Source organism: Gavia stellata, unplaced genomic scaffold (genome assembly GCF_030936135.1).
Source record: "Gavia stellata isolate bGavSte3 unplaced genomic scaffold, bGavSte3.hap2 HAP2_SCAFFOLD_42, whole genome shotgun sequence".
NCBI lineage: Eukaryota > Metazoa > Chordata > Aves > Gaviiformes > Gaviidae > Gavia > Gavia stellata.
In genome coordinates, this window is record NW_026776913.1 from 1547287 (window position 1) to 1563292 (window position 16006).

Sequence of the window (16006 nt, forward strand, 5' to 3'; positions counted from 1 at the left end):
CTCTCACCTATCACCCATCTTTAAGCCCCAGGGAGGTAAAGCGTCATTGTCTTTCAGTACTCTCCCTCATACTTTCCATAGGCAACTCTTCAATTGGGGTGGTGAACCTCGTTGGAAGCTGCCAAAAGTAACCATACAGCTGAGAATTGTGTTTATTGTGGATTAAGTTCTCTTGTGTTTTACTTTTTCTTCTTTTTTCTTTCCCCCAATTAAAAAACCCTGTTTCCATGCAGTTCTCCATGGAGAGCAGGTAGGAATTGCTGCAAAGCAGCTGTAATATTCAGCTGCAGACTTTGGTGGAGAAGTCTCATGTAAAGAAAAGTGAAGCAAGTCCCTGGTGACCAACGAGAGCAATGGCAGGGTTGGAGAGGTGAGGAGCAAGGATGTCCATACCGTGTCTGGCCTCAAGGGACTGCTTTTCCTACCTGTCCACACCTCTTTAGGATACACTCTGCATCCATATCAACTGGAGAATTCTCCGATCACATCTTCAGATTGCTCATTGAAAAGGATGAGCTAGCTATGCTACTTCAGGGTAGGTGCCTACCTCTCTAATTGGCTATACAAATGTTGAAGACCTGAAGAAAACTATAGAAGAGGCATAGCTCGTTAGCGCTTTCTGCATTTTAATGAGCCCCATGGTGTATGTAGTGCTGAGTCCAGGAGCCTCAGGTACTGAGAAGAGACTGAACAATCCCCTCAAGGAGACAAAGGCAGAAGACAAACCTAAACTACTCTGAAGCATTACTGGGCCCCACTGAGGGCCATTACTGACAAAGCCTCCCCAGGGACTTGTTAGAGCCGATAATTGGAGGCTGTGATTGCAGGTAGGCAAAGGCACTGTGCAGGTGGCTCTGATGCTGACAAAGCCCTTGGATTGTTACCTGGAGCACAAAGGCCAAGCCCTGACCCCCGGCCCATGGGAAGGGGGATCCTGTCCCTCACACGTGGGTCAGGGCCCTTCCTGGGGCAGTGGATGTGGGGTCTGCAATGCCCAGTGCAGGACAATGGAACAACACTCCCAGCTTCCCCATGGGGTTGCAAGGAGGAAATGGGGCTCCAGTGCCATGAGGACAACATGTCTTCTCACAGCCCTTGGTGGCACAGACAACTGCCATAGCCCAGAGGACAAAGACCTGGGTTCTGTTCGTGTCTTCCAGCCTGGCCAGCGCCCTTGGCAGTTTCCATCGCAGGCTGTCCCACACCTGCCCCTGTTTTCCTGCAGCCTGTAGACATCCATCTTGCTTCTCCACCTTGCTCTCCCCTGGACATTTCTCTGCCTTCACTGACATCTCACCACCCTCACCGGCCGTTCGTTGAAACACAAAGCCACGGTCTGATCACCAGCTCTCACTGGGTGACCTCTTGCACCACAGCCCTACCCTTCGAGTGATATTTCTTCTTCCTCATGTCCAGGCTCCACTTTCCAAGCTGCACTTTGTAGCAGCTTTCCTCTCTCCTGCTTTTTCCCACCTCCAAGGAAAGCTCAAAATTCTCAGAAAGCACCCTTCAAGCAGGCAACCTAACTCATCAGCCTTCTTGTGGCCTTTCACCTGAGCTGACAAATGTAACCTTACCGTGATCTTCTAAACCACGTGCCTTTTCCCTGGCCTTTCAGCTTCTTGGATAGGCACAAACAAGCCCTATGCCTGCTGCTGTCCCATCAGGTACTCAGGCAGAAGGCACATGCCAACCCATATCCATGCCCTCTTCCTGGATGGGGCTCCACCATGTGGGGGGATAATAAGGACATTCAAGAGTCTTGGCCCAAATGCTAATCACTGAGGGATTCTGGGTATGACTGGCTTCTAAAAAGACTTTGTACTGCTGATGACATTTGGGCCTCACCATCCAGCCAACTTCCCACCCACCCTACCATCCACTTCTTCAGCCTCGACAGCATCAATCCGGCTCTAAGGAGACTCTGGGAGATGATGTCAAAGGCCTTGCAAAAGGCCAAGTACACAACGTGCCCTCGTTTCCCCTAACCATTCTGGTTCAGCAATGCCTTTCTTGTCCTTCAAGGGCCTGGAGATGGCTGCAGGACGACTTGCCCCATGTCATCCTAGAGTCTGAGGTAGGCAGGCCACTTGCAATTCTGTCAATCCGCATCCCTGCCGTTCTTGAAGAGGGGTTTGACGTCTGCTTTTTCCAAGGACCACAGAACCTCCATGATTGCTCCGGCACTTTTGAGGTCACAATCCAGAATCACAGGCAAGGGTGACGTAGCAGTCAGGAGCACTTGCTATGAGCCTGTCCAAGGCAGCTGAGATGAATGTAGCTGGGAAAATGGAAATTTGTTCTTGGAGTCACACACAGAAATGTCGGAGCTCTGCCAGATGCCCATGTCTCAGCTGGACTCGTGCACTCCTCCTACACACACGGGTGATCAGAGAGAGGAGTCCTTGCCTTGCACGTGCAGAGGCAGTGCACTGCAGCAGTCACAGTGTCAATCTGACCTCCTGCTGCTGCTCCCAGAGGCTGGGAGGCACCTCAGCCCTGCGGTGTATCGCCCTGCTCTGCACTCGTCTGAGATGCTCCACGGCATGAGGAATGGACACGGGGACGTGGGTTAAATGAAGCACATCCCAGTGCTGCATCCAGGTGCTTTCCCAGGGGATGTTACTCTCGAAGTGAGAAGTGACCTCGAGACACTGTCTGTCCCAGAGGCCTTCATGGCAGCCCCAGAAAGAGCTGATGGCATTTGTGCTCACTCGGGTTCATCTCCCCAAACTTGCTCCCCAGGACGGCATGAGAGAATTGGCACAGGGGATGCTCAGGAAGGTCCTTTTGCCCCAGGGACAGGGCAGCCTGCCCCCAGCTGCCACCTTCAGCAAAAGCTTTCTCTTTCCATGTCTCCCCTGCACACACACAGTGCCCTGCTCTTCTCCTCGCACTGACCAGCCACCCCTGCACCCCCTCCCCAGGCTCCCCACATCCTCGAAGCTGGCGGCGTTGCTCTGAAGAGCAAGCAGGCTGTGGTTCCCAGGGCCATGGGGTGAGTCCACAGGGTCATGCTGGTCATGCTGGGAGGCAGACCCAGCTCCCGGTGACTACTGCCCCCTTCACCTCAGCACACAGACGCTGCCCCACGGCTCCAGAGAAGATCTCAGAGAAAGGATCTCAGGCAAACCACCCTGAGCAGGGTCCTTTATTTTGTTTAAACACACAGCTCCCAATTTACACAAAGTCTCTGGGTCACAGAGGACAGGCAGATACTGAAATAGAAATAGGATGAAGAATGACTTCCTTTTTGTGGACAGCATTAATACAACCAAGAAAAGCTAAAAACCAAAGAAACCAAACCTAACAACCTACCAAAGAGAGTCTGGGCATGTAATGAGTTATGTGACAAGTGATATGCAGAAGAAGATGGGCAGTTCATTGCTGCTTCTGAAAAGCAACCAGTCATCAGTTTCCTTAGGGCATCCTTGAGCTCCTGGTTCCTCATGCTGTAGATGAGGGGGTTCACTGCTGGAGGCACCACCGAGTACAGAACTGCCACCACCAGGTCCAGGGATGGGGAGGACATGGAGGGGGGCTTTAGGTGGGCAAACATGATAGTGCTGATGAACAGGGAGACCACAGCTAGGTGAGGGAGGCACGTGGAAAAGGCTTTATGCCGTCCCTGCTCTGAGGGGATCCTCAGCACGGTCCTCAAGATCTGCACATATGACAGCACAATGAAAACAAAACACCCAAAAGCAAAAGAAACACTAACCACAATAAACCCAACCTCCCTCAGGTAGGTGTCTGAGCAGGAGAGCTTGAGGATCTGTGGGATTTCACAGAAGAACTGGTCCACAGCATTGCCTTGGCAGAGTGGTAGTGAAAATGTATTGGCTGTGTGCAGCACAGCGTAGAAAAAAATACTGCCCCAGGCAGCTGCTGCCATGTGGACACAAGCTCTGCTGCCCAGGAGGGTCCCGTAGTGCAGGGGTTTGCAGATGGCAATGTAGCGGTCGTAGGCCATGATGGTGAGAAGATAAAACTCTGCTGACATGAAAAGGACAAACAGAAAGACCTGGGCAGCACATCCTGCAAAGGAGATGGCCCTGGTGTCCCAGAGGGAATTGGCCATGGCTTTGGGGACAGTGGTGGAGATGGAGCCCAGGTCGATGAAAGAAAGGTTGAGGAGGAAGAAGTACATGGGGGTGTGGAGGTGGTGGTCGCAGACTATGGCGGTGATGATGAGGCCATTGCCCAGGAGGGCAGCCAGGTAGATGCCCAGGAAGAGGCAGAAGTGCAAGAGCTGCAGCTCCCGCGTGTCTGCGAATGCCAGGAGGAGGAACTGGGTGAAGGAGCTGCTGTTGGACATTTTCTGTCTCTTGGTCTGGGGGCTCTGTCCAAAAAAGGAAAAAACAGGAAAAATTAGGACAGATTTCTCTGAGAAAACCCACTCCATTTTTCATCACAACCCCACGCAGTTGGAATACATTTCCTTTCTCTAGTTTGTGCTGGCTGAGTGTGCTGTGAGGAGCAGGAGCTCTGCCCTTCTGCTGCTGAGGAGTCAGCTTTGCTCTGCTGCAGTGGGTACATGGGAGCTGACTTGTGACACCTCCGATGTTCACAGGGCATGTCAGATGTAATCCATCTTTCATGGAAAAGTTCAATATCTGCACTCATGACATGGAAGAATGTGGGCTGTGAAAGAGAGGCTCAGCATGACTTTCTTATAACTTTGTCTGTGTTTTTTCACAGGGCTGCAGTGTACATCAGTCCTTTTCCTATCTGCCCTGTGTTTTCATTTTGCCGCCTTGAAGACGACTTCACACACAAATTAATCTTTTAAAAAAAACAATAAACCTGGACTCTGATGAGACCAGAGGAGTCCTGTTTCAAAGAACAGCTCGGCAAACTCTTCTCCAGCCCAGCCCAGAGGTGGAGGTGTGATGGAGAGGGCAGGACACGACCCCTCACAGAGAGAAGCTACTGACTCTGCGAGGAGAGTGCCGACCCCCAAGGAAAGGCTCCGCACTCCCGAGGATCCCACAGCAGAGCTGCGCCTTTCTGGGGGGCAGCTTGCAAGCCCTGCAGGACGGGCAAAGCAGAGACTCGGGGGTCCCTCCGATGGGAGGTTCTACAGAGAGAGTCAGCTCATTGCCCCGCAGACAGTGCCCAGCAGACATCTGCAGGGAAACACAGAAAGAGAGCTGCCTGAGCGCACCCTCCCCCTGTGCTTGTTTGCAGTGTCCTCCCAACCCCGTCCCTGTCTCTGCTGCCTGCAGCTGTCCCTGCCAGGAGCTGGTTCTCTGTCCCCTGTGTCTCCTCCCTGGCAGTGCTCACAGAGCCCATCCCACCCGCTGCCTGCTCAGCTCTGCCCTGCAGAGCCCTCCCTGCAGCAGGACACTGCCCAGGGGCATCTCTGGGTGTGCAGGCTCTGAGGGGAACATCAGACCAGCCCTGGCGAGGCTGGAAAAGTGACCCTGATGCTGTCTGTGACCACGGCATGGTGATTTCCAATACTCCCCGCTTTATTCACCTCTAAGAGGGACAGATTGGAATTTCAGTGCCTCCTCCTGAAATGAGAGATTAATTTCTATGTGCCATCGCCCACCCAGACAATCCAGAGGGGAAGAGTGAAAGACCAGGATCCTTCCCTTTCAGGCAGCCCCTGCCTTGCTGTGCTTCCTGAAAAGTCTCCTGGGAAGATCCTGCAGAGATGTGGAGCTGTGAGCAGCCCTGACCCACACAGCACCCTCTCAACAGCAGAAGCACCCTGCCATTGCACTGGTCTCTCCTTCCACCCCCAGCTTCTCCCCACAGCGCCGTGGGGAGCTCCCCGGGCAGGCTGAGTGCTGACCCTGGCAGGCGGCAGAGTCCCTGCCCCAGCACCCAGCCCCGGGGGTGCAGGGACCCTGCTCGGAAGGACAGCCCTGGGCACCCCTGGCTGCACACCCACCTTCACACCCTGCAGCCGTCCCTGGCAGAAGGCAGCCCTCATGCCCTGTCCCGCTGATGGTGCAGCAGGGAAGCCCTGCTCTGGAGCACCTCCTTCTCCTCTATACAGGAGTGACATTCCTGGGTACCATGCCAGCTTTACGAGAGCCCTCCATGAACTGTAGCTGCATTGCCCTGCACCCAGAGACTTACCGTGTCAAGGGCTGTGAAGATTTCTCCTCCAGTGAGCTCGCCTCTGTCCTCCCACCCCAGACTGCCTTTAACCTCTCTCTGCCTTGATCCTCTCCCCTCGGTGCCTGCAGGCAGTGCCCTCAGCCCTGCTGCGCTCTGCAGAGGAGCTGCTCCTGGGCAGAGCTGTCTCTCCTCAGTGCTGCCTGCTTGCCATGAGCTCCCTCTGTCCCAGGAGCCCGGCACAGCCTAGCAGGAGAGGACCAGCTCCAGGTGTTTTAATGACCCCTCGGGTGGGTTTGGTGCCCAGTCCATGAACCTCAGACAGTGAGAGGGAGTTGAAGAAACCTCTCAAGAAGTCAGTGTCTGATGCAATCTCCACTGTTTCTTGGAGTGTTAATGGGTCCCACGGAGGGACATTGCTGACAAAGCCTCCCCAGGCGCTGCTTAGAGCAGAAAACTCCAGGCAGTGATGACAGGTAGGCAAAGGCAATGTGAAGGAAGAGATTCTGAGGAACCCTGGATGTGTTACCTAAAGGCAAAGGGCCAAGCTCTGACCCCCAGCCCCTGGGAAGGGAGATCCAGTCCCTCACACATTGCTCAGGGCTCTTCCTGGGGCGGTGTGATGTGGGGATGGGCAATGCCCAGGGCAGGACTATGGTACGATACCTCCCAGGCTCCCAGGTGGGGAAGGGGAGGCAACGAGCCCCGAGTGCTGTAAGGACAAGGTGCTTCCTCATGGGTGTCAGTGGCAGAGACAACAGCCACAGCCGAGGAGGGAAAGAGCTGATCTCTGTTGGGGGCTTTTCCGACTTTCTTCATCCCTCTCTCATCTCCACCATTGGCTGTCCTATGGTCTCCCACAGCTGCACCTCTTTCTCTGCAGGCTGTAGACATCCACCCTGCTACCCCACCTGGCTCTCACCTGAGCATCTTCCTTTACTGACATCTCTCCATCCTTCCTCGTTGTCCCTTGCAACACAAAGCCTTGGGTTGATCCAGTCTCCTTCTGGGTGACTTCTTACACCACAGCACTGCCCTTCGAGTGACATTTCTCTTTCCTTGTGTCCAGTCTGGACCTCTCTAGCTGCACTTTGTGCTATAAGTTCTTTCTCATGCCGTTTCCCCCTACGAACAAAAGATTCCATCATCTCTGAAACCACCTTTCCAGCAGTCTCAGGCTAATCCTATACTGCTCTGAGCCTCTCTGCCACTGGGCCAAAGCTGCCCAGGTCCCTCAGCCGCCCCACACAGGTCATGTGCACCCGGTCCCAAACACCGTCTTGGCAGACCTGCACTCGACACTCACTAGTTCCTCCTGACTTCTTCAAATTGGGGAGCCACCCACTGGGACACACCCATGCGTGTGGAGCCACACCAGTGCTGAGTCAAGGGGGATGATCACTCAAGTTGTCTGGGTGGCCCACACTCCTCCTAACACAGCCCCACGTGCAGCTGCCCTTGTTCATAGGGTCCTTATGCTACTGGTTGTAGGGCATCCCTCGTAGTGACCAGGCCCTTCTCCTCAGCTGCTCACGTCCCAGCCTGTCCTGATGTAGTGGGTTATTTTCCCCTCGCCCCCCACCACTGCAGCTCGGATGCAGAAATGTTGAACCATACGACTGTCACAGAGTTCCTTCTCTTGGGCTTCCCCTCCCTCCACCATCAGGAGCGCCTCATGGCAATAGCTCTCCTGGCTTCGTACCTGGTGATCTTAGGGACAAACCTGCTGATCATTCCCTCGTTCTTGCTGAAAGAGAGCTCCACAGACCCACGTACTTTTCCCTCTGTAACCTCTCCTGTTTGGAGGTTTTCATCACCATATCCATCATACCCAAAGCCATAGAAAACTTGTGCATGGCCAGCAAAGCCATGTCCTGCCCAGGCTGCTTAACTCAGTGCTACTTCTACTCCCTTCTGGGCTGCATCTTCATCTATGTCCAGCCTTCAAGTCACCTCATTTCCTGAAACAAGGCAGTGGCCCTTCTCAACACAGTGCCAACTCCTTTGCTGAGTCCCTTTGTTTTCAGCCTCAGGAACCAGCTGATGAAAGATGCTCTCAAGGCAGGTTTCAAAAGAAGTGGGATAATCTTCAGAAACCGCTTTTCCACCTCAGAAGAGGTGTTGTAAGTGGATTTTGAAAGGGGAGAGGGGTGCTGAGGGCAAACACATGGTTATGATGCATCTGCAGAAATGAGACCTCTCCTTCTTAGCAGTGTAAGATCTCCTTAATCGAATATCACACCAGACTGTCTTCTGCAACACGTCATCATAAGACAACCCTGCATAGCAATGCCTTTCAAATGACCTACAAGCACTTTACAAACCCTGGTGAATACCACAGTGGCATTTTCTAAGCGTGCAAACCAAGACAGAGAGCAACAAGCAGAGGACTTCATCCCTCCATGGCACACCCAATTCTCAACAAGCTTCACCCTCCTCCAGTTCTCATGCAACTGCGCCTTGCTCCTAAATCTGGTTTCCTGATTATTTTGGTGGCAGATCTTTGCTGAACCTCTTAGTCTTTAGAAAACGACAGAAAATAGGTGGAACACAATGAAGAGAACAGTAACAGCTTGCTTTCTGGACCAAGTGGCACTTACATCTCTGTTAACCTCCTGGTCAGAACAAAAACATGCCTGAAATTCAGTCCAGTTGAACTGTTGAGAATGACCTCTCTTCTAATTTGATCCAGAATCTGGAATATTGGTCAGGAATGTAGTTTTGAGTAACAGTGCACCTGTCTCCTGATCACGTATGGTGAAAAGAATTTCCAGTCCTTGACACAATGCTCCCAGAGCCAATACTTCAGCTAATCCAGCACATTCAGTGGAATTAGCTTGTTCAGACATAGACTTTTATAACTTTAATGTCTAAAAAGATGAGTTCATTCTCTGGCCTCCTTTGATAGCGGGGAAGGGTCAGCACTCTAGAAGGTGATATCATCTCCTCCTACAGTGGTCTTCAGGAGAACTGTACTTAGCATCGACTTGGCAGCTTAGTTTTCCCATAGGCAATGCCAAGTGCCCTGAGCCACATACCGGGCAACGCGTGATCGTTTGCAGAAGGGAGGGACTCTTGCTCAGCAGAGCCATCCTTTGAAGACCTGAGGGTTACAATTGTACCTTAAAGTCTCTCCAAAATTAAAAGGAAACCTCTCCTCTTCTCTAATCCCTGTCACAGTGTTGACATTTAGTGCCAGTGGCTCTTGGCACAGTGGCAGCTATGAAGTGAGACCATGTGTCTTGGTACAGCCCTGTCCTGCCTGTCTTCTCATTCCAGCTCCCTCTTCCCTCTAGATACCCTCTCTGTGTCCTTGACGCTGCTGAACCCAGATACAGGCAGCGTGGTGGTCAGTGCAGTCAGAGCTGTGGGGCATAAGCTAATGGGCACTCACACACCTCAGTGGACAGGCAGAGGTTGGGGCAGAGTGTATGGGGCCAGGGTGCCAAGACATGTCCCTTATGTTCTCAACTCTCTTAATCTCTCGCTGTCTCTTTCTCCATCTTGCGCGTATCTTAGGGATCCATCTCAATCCCTCAGCTCTCTCACAGTTGTCTCTCAGCCATCTACATGGGAAGTGATTTAGAGCGAGCAGGGAATCTGAGGCACCCTCCCCATGGAAGCACCTTCAGGACCAAGGCACCCCAGTGTAGGTGGGGTGAATGACTGAGTAAAAGGGCTCCTCCATTCCAGGAGCTCTCTGGGCTGTCTAGGTGACTGCCTCGGCCATCTCCAACTCACTGTAAAGGTAAACAGTTTGAGAAAGTTCTTCCTCAGGGTGAAGATCAGTCTATGGCACAATGCGTTGCCCTAAAGGCTTTTTTGCATGATGGAGCTTTTCTGTCGGGCACCTCTTTCTGTTGCTTGAAAGCAGGACTTGGCTAACGCCTTTGCCGGGTACTACGGGGAATAACTTCCTGCATCATAATCTAATGTGAGCAAATGAACATTCTCTCTCATTCCACATAAATAGGCACCTCAATGCGGCAACTCATCTCTCTAATGAGAGGAGGTTCTTCCAAGAAGAGCAGTTTGTCCCTCTCAAAGAACCTGTTCCTGCCCTTTCACGAGGAATGGAGCCTCCAAGCCAAGTGTGAATTCAGTCAGAGGAGGGAAAACCTCCATGTTGTCTCTGGCAGTGACTCCTTCCCGATTCCTTTGTACAACAAACACAGAAGCGCACACCCTTCCTCAGGTTCCCTGCCTGCCAAGAAGGTCCTACAGCACTTCATGGAGAAAGAGGAATGGGACAAGCGGACATGACCAGTGGAGTTCCTCCTCCTGCTGGGACTGAGTAATGTCCCCAAGCTTCAGGTGCCTCTCTTTCTCCTCTCCCTTGAGATTTGGAACGTTTCCAGGGATGGGGCATCTACCACCTCTCTGAGCAACCTGTTTCACCATCCTCGTCATAAAAGATTTCTTCCTTATAGCTGGTCTAATTCTATCCTCTCTTAGTTTAAAACCATTAGCCCTTGTCCTATTGCAACAGGCCCTGCTAAAATGTTTGTCCCCATCTTTCTTATAAGTCCTCTTTAAGCATTGAAAGGCTGCGATAAGGTGTCCGCGGAGCCTTCTCTTCTCCAGGCTAAACAGGCTTTCTTCATAGGAGAAGTGTTCCATCCATATGATCATTTTTGTGGCCTCCTCTGGAACTGCTCCAACAGGTCTGTGTCTTTCCTGTGCTGAGGGCTCCAGAGCTGGATGCAGTAGAGGGGCAGAATCACCTCCCTCGACCTGCTGGCCTCACTTCTTTTGATGCAGCCCAGGATATGGTTGGCCTTCTGGGCTGTGAGCGCACATTGCCGGCTCATGTCCAGCTTTTCATCCCCCAGTAGCCCCAAGTCCTTCTCGCAGGGCTGCTCTCAATAAGGCAGTTTGGCTCCCTTGTCTTCATTCCCTCCCATCAGGAATTTATGTGCTCCAATAAGGCCCCTCTGAGCCTGTTCTTCTCCAGACTGAACAGTCCTAGATCTCTCAGCCTTTCCTCCTGTGGAAGATGCTGTAGTCCCTTAAACCATTTGTGGTTTCACCAGTGCAGAGGAGAGGGGAAAGACCACCTCCCTCCATCTGCCAGCAATGTTCTCCCTAATGCAGCCCAGGAGGCTGTTGGCCTTTGCTGCAGGGGTGCATTGCTGGTTCATGCTCAGCTCCTTGTCCTGGGGACGCCCAGTCCTTCTCGGCAGGGCTGCTATCTAGCTGGTCAGCCCCCAGCATGATGTCCACAGTGTGGCTGGATCACAGGCTTTCCTCCCCCAGGGACATTCTCAGCAGCAGCTTGTCCTTCTTGAAGAATCACAGAATCATTAAGGTTGGAAAAGACCTGTAAGATCATCAGGTCCATCCATGAACCCAAAACCACCACACCCAGTAAACCATGTCCCGCAGTGCCACGTCTACTTGTTTTTTGAGCACCTCCAGTGATGGTGACTCCACCATTTCCCTAGGCAGCCTGTTCCAACGCTTCACCACTTTCTCAGTAAAGAACTTTTTCCAGAAAGCTCCTTGTTCAGCCAGGCCGGTCGTCTTCCCTGCTGGCTCTTCTTATGGCACATGGGGACTGCCTGCTCCTGCACCTTCAAGATTTCCTTCTTGAAGAACATCCAGCCTTCCTGGGCTCCTTTGCCCTTCAGGACCGTCTCCCAAGGAACCCTCTCAACCAGTGTCCTGAACAGGCTGAAGTCTGCCCTCCGCAAGTCCATCGTAGTGGTACTACTGACTGCCCTCCTCACTTGGCCAAGAATTGAGAATTCTATCATTTCATGGTCGCTAAGCCCAAGACGGCCTCCGACCTTCACTTCTCCCACCAGACCCTCTCTGTTTGTAACAGCAGGTCAAGTAGGGCACTTCCCCTGGTAGGCTCCCTTACCAGCTGTATCAGGAAGTTATCTTCCACACACTCCAGAAACCTCCAGGACTGTTTCCTCTCTGCTGTGTTGTATTTCCAGCAGACATCTGGTAAGTTGAAGTCCCCCACAAGAACAAGGGCTTGCGACTGTGAGACTTCTGCCAGTCATTTGTAGAACGCTTCATCGGCTTCTTCGCCCTGGTTGGGTGGTCTATAACAGACCCCCAGCAGGATATCCGCCTTCGCCCTCATCCTTACCCATAAGCATTCAACCCTGTCATCACAATCATCGAGCTCTATACAATCAAAGCACTCCTTGACGTACAGAGCCACCCCACCGCCTCTCCTTCCTTGCCTATCCCTCCTGAAGAGTTTATAGCCCTCCATCGCAGCACTCCAGTCATGCGAGTCGTCCCACCATGTTTCTGTGATGGCGGCTACGTCATAGCTGTCCAGCTGCACAATGGCTTCCAGCTCCTCCTGTTTGCTGCCCATGCTGCGTGCATTGGTGTTGACACAGAAGTCACGGACAACAACACGACGACCTATCTGATCAGGTTGATGCCAACTTTATTGCGCGGATAGCGCAGTTAATATACATTCTGTTATCACATTACATGCGCCGTCGGCATTATGATTGGTTTTCAGCAAGCAAGCACATGACTCTAAGCATTCTACCCTTGGTTAAAGCTAGCTGTCCATGGGAACGTGGCTCCTGCCTAAATCCTGGCTGAAGTTCTGTCTTTATCATGATTTCCTCCCTTTTCTCACAGAGCATTCATGTTGCCCAAAAGTAACCTTTCAGCCCATATCATTGTCTGCTCATAACCTCTGAGTCCAGAGGCCTACATACAAGTTAAGTACAGATTTTCAGTGCTTGGAGTGTTCACAGGATTTCCATTTCTTACCAGAAAATCTCCCACAATTCCCCCTTCTTGTTTTTGAACACTCCAAGTCTCATCGGATGGAATTGGCACTTGGTTGAACCATACTCTTCGCACCATTCCTTCTAATGTCTTTTGAAAACATCGAAATAAACAAGGCAACACAAGCAATGCTACAAAAATGACAAGCAATATAAACAGCCCAGTTTTAACCAGTGATGCTAACCATCCTGTAATACCCCACGATTTAAACAATAATTCCAACCATGAAGCGTTGACCTGGGTGATAGCATGTAAGATTTTTGCATGATCCCATATTTGTTGTACATTGGATAAAATTGCCCCTGATTGATCTACATAAGCGCAACAAGACTCGTTTATAAGGGTACAGACTCCTCCCGCCTGTGCGGTGAGGAGGTCAAGAGCTTGGCGATTCTGCCATACAACCTCTTTAAGGATTGAACTTCCATCTGCAACGCAGTGATGGCTGCGGCCGTAGCATTGGCAATGAGCTCCATTTCTGTGGAAATATTTGCCAGGGCTTGCTCTAACTGTTGAATACCCAATGTAGGAAAGATTGCCCTAACAAAGCTGTGAAAACTGGTATTGTAAATGGTTAAGGGGTTCTCTCGGCTTCTCTGATATCGTGACTGTGTCCAAACACCGCGTACGATACCATGCATGTCAGAATGATTAAACACTTGGAGGTTTGGTATTAACATTCCAAGCGTACAGTGCCCAGTCCAGTTGCCAGGCAACTGCTTTCTGGCTATCAAATCACCACACAGCCACCATAGGCCTGGTTGTAGGTCACAGGTGACCGTGATCGTGAGGCTTTTATTCTGCCCAGTGAGAGCATAGAGAAAGTCGGTCCACTGTTGGAGATCTATACCCAACGTGTTGTTTTGTCGACCTTGTCTAAGTGCGTTAAATGGACCATATTTCAACTGCACTCTCGTCCAATTCCCCTTCGAGGTATTAAAATCCCCATAATAGGGTGAGGACGTTTTATTCGAGGTTACTGCCTCGTTATCATAAGTATAATTGATAAAAACAACAGACTTATTGAGTAGCTGTAATGAGTAGGGATGATCCTGTAAGGGGCTAGATAAGTTTCCACATTGACCACTACTGTTGAGTAGTTCACAGGGATTGTATGAACTCCAATTTGTTATCGGAATACCAATTAGGGGGTTCTCATATCGATCAGCCATACCACAAACCCAACATTCCTTCAACCCGGTGATATTTACAGCCATTTGAAGTAAGGTGATAAACGAATTACCGGAGAAAGCAGTAAGGCTTCTGCCAGGTAACGCTAACAAGCCCATAAATAACAACCACCACTCCATATTTATCTGTTCCTCCGCTTACCCTTTTATATTCAAACAAATCAGCACACTTTGATTTAGTTTGTTCCCATTCATTCACAACCAAATGACCGTACTAACCAAATGATCAATACAAATCATGCAATGTAGTAACCAAGTGATTAATACAAATCATACATGCAATTGTATGCCATCCGGCGGGGTTCTAACGAACGCAACTTATGAGCAGCTTGAAATGACCGGTCCCTAACAAAAAAGAATGCCTTATTCTTACCAGAGGTCCTTGTCTGCCCCCGCGAGGATCTGCTGAATCGGTGAGTCCCTCCAGAGAAATCTCCGGGGCCGGCCTAGGGAGTCGCCGATTCAGAGGTTCCTGCAGCCAGACAGAGATTGCCCCATCTAAAACTGAAACAACAAAGTCGGTACCGAGCCTGCGATCAGGACGGTTTTCTGAGATGAATAACTTAATAACAACTAGTTTGTTATCAAGCAGGCATTCTTTAATACAGCGCTGGGCAGCACTGGGGATTTGTCCACCACGAGTGCTCCAATGGGTTAGCAAAACACCTCAGTTCGTATACAGAAAAATCATACATATTCATCAGAATTCTAAAAAGGGCAGTCTTATGTGGATGAGTTCCCGGAATTCACTTGCTGCCAGATCCGGGTATACCATAACTGAGTCTGTTGGAGCAGTCTGTCAGAGTTGGCCTCAGGCTCGTGACCTGTTGCTACCACGATGCGAGAAGCATTGAGAACCGATTTGGTATTGTCCTTTTAAACAGTCATGACACCAATGTCCCGCTAATCCTCGACGACGGAATTCTTGTCGTCCGCAGGTGGTACAGTGCACGTATTCAGTTGTCATTCAACTGGACGGGGTCAATCGAAGGAGGAGGTTCTTTCCATGGCCTAATCCACTGTGCTGTGACCCACCGTGGACCCTGATCTGTTAAGATACAAGCATAACCTCTCCCAGTCATTTTAACTTCAGCAGGACCTTTCCATTCTCCGGAAATTGGGTCCTTGAAGTGTACCCGCACAGGTGTCGAGGGCTGCAGGCCAGATTTCAACGATAAATGATGTATCACTATTGGGGGGGACTCGCGATTGCCCGTTAAGCGTAAAAAATTTAACACATACAGCGCTTTTGCAAGCCGTTCAGCTGGACACAGGGATGAGTCTCCCCCTTTTTGTTTTTGCAAAAGTGATTTCAGCGCAGCGTGAGCACGTTCCACTATGGCCTGTCCCGTCGGGGAACGTGGAATACCCGTAGACCTACGGATACCCCACTGGGTACTGGGTACAAAAATGTGCAAAGCGTTGCGAAACATAAGCAGGACCGTTATCGGTTTTAATTTCATTAGGTACACCTAACACAGCGATGGATGCGCACATATGTCTAATCACACGTCTTGCTGTTTCACCTGTCTGAGCCGTTGCCCACATAGCCAGAGAATATGTGTCAATGCTTACATGAACATATATTTGACGCCCAAATTCAGGAATATGAGTGACGTCCATCTGCCACAATTGTAAAGCATGCAATCCACGAGGATTGACTCCTAAACCCAATCCCAGACCTGTAATTTGGCAGTCCGGACATGATTGCACAATGCCACGGGCATCAGAAATAGAAAGATTAAATTGTCTTGCTAAAACTTTAGCCGATTGGTGAAAAAATTCATGGGAATTCCGGGCTTGCTCAAACAGGTTAGTTTGGCGATTTTCCCAAGCGTCAGCAACTAAGTCATCTGCTCTGTTATTGCCAATGGCCAGACCAGAGTCAAACTGATGGCTGCGAATATGCGTAATAAAATAAGGATTGGTTCGCTGATTTAACAAATGCAACATCTGTAACAACAACTGATATA

General features: G+C 50.8%; 1 pseudogene; it reads right to left on the reverse strand.

The window, feature by feature from the left end:
- Positions 1–3344: 3344 nt before the first annotated feature.
- LOC132321464 (olfactory receptor 14C36-like) lies at positions 3345–4318 on the reverse strand (annotated as a pseudogene).
- Positions 4319–16006: the final 11688 nt, after the last annotated feature.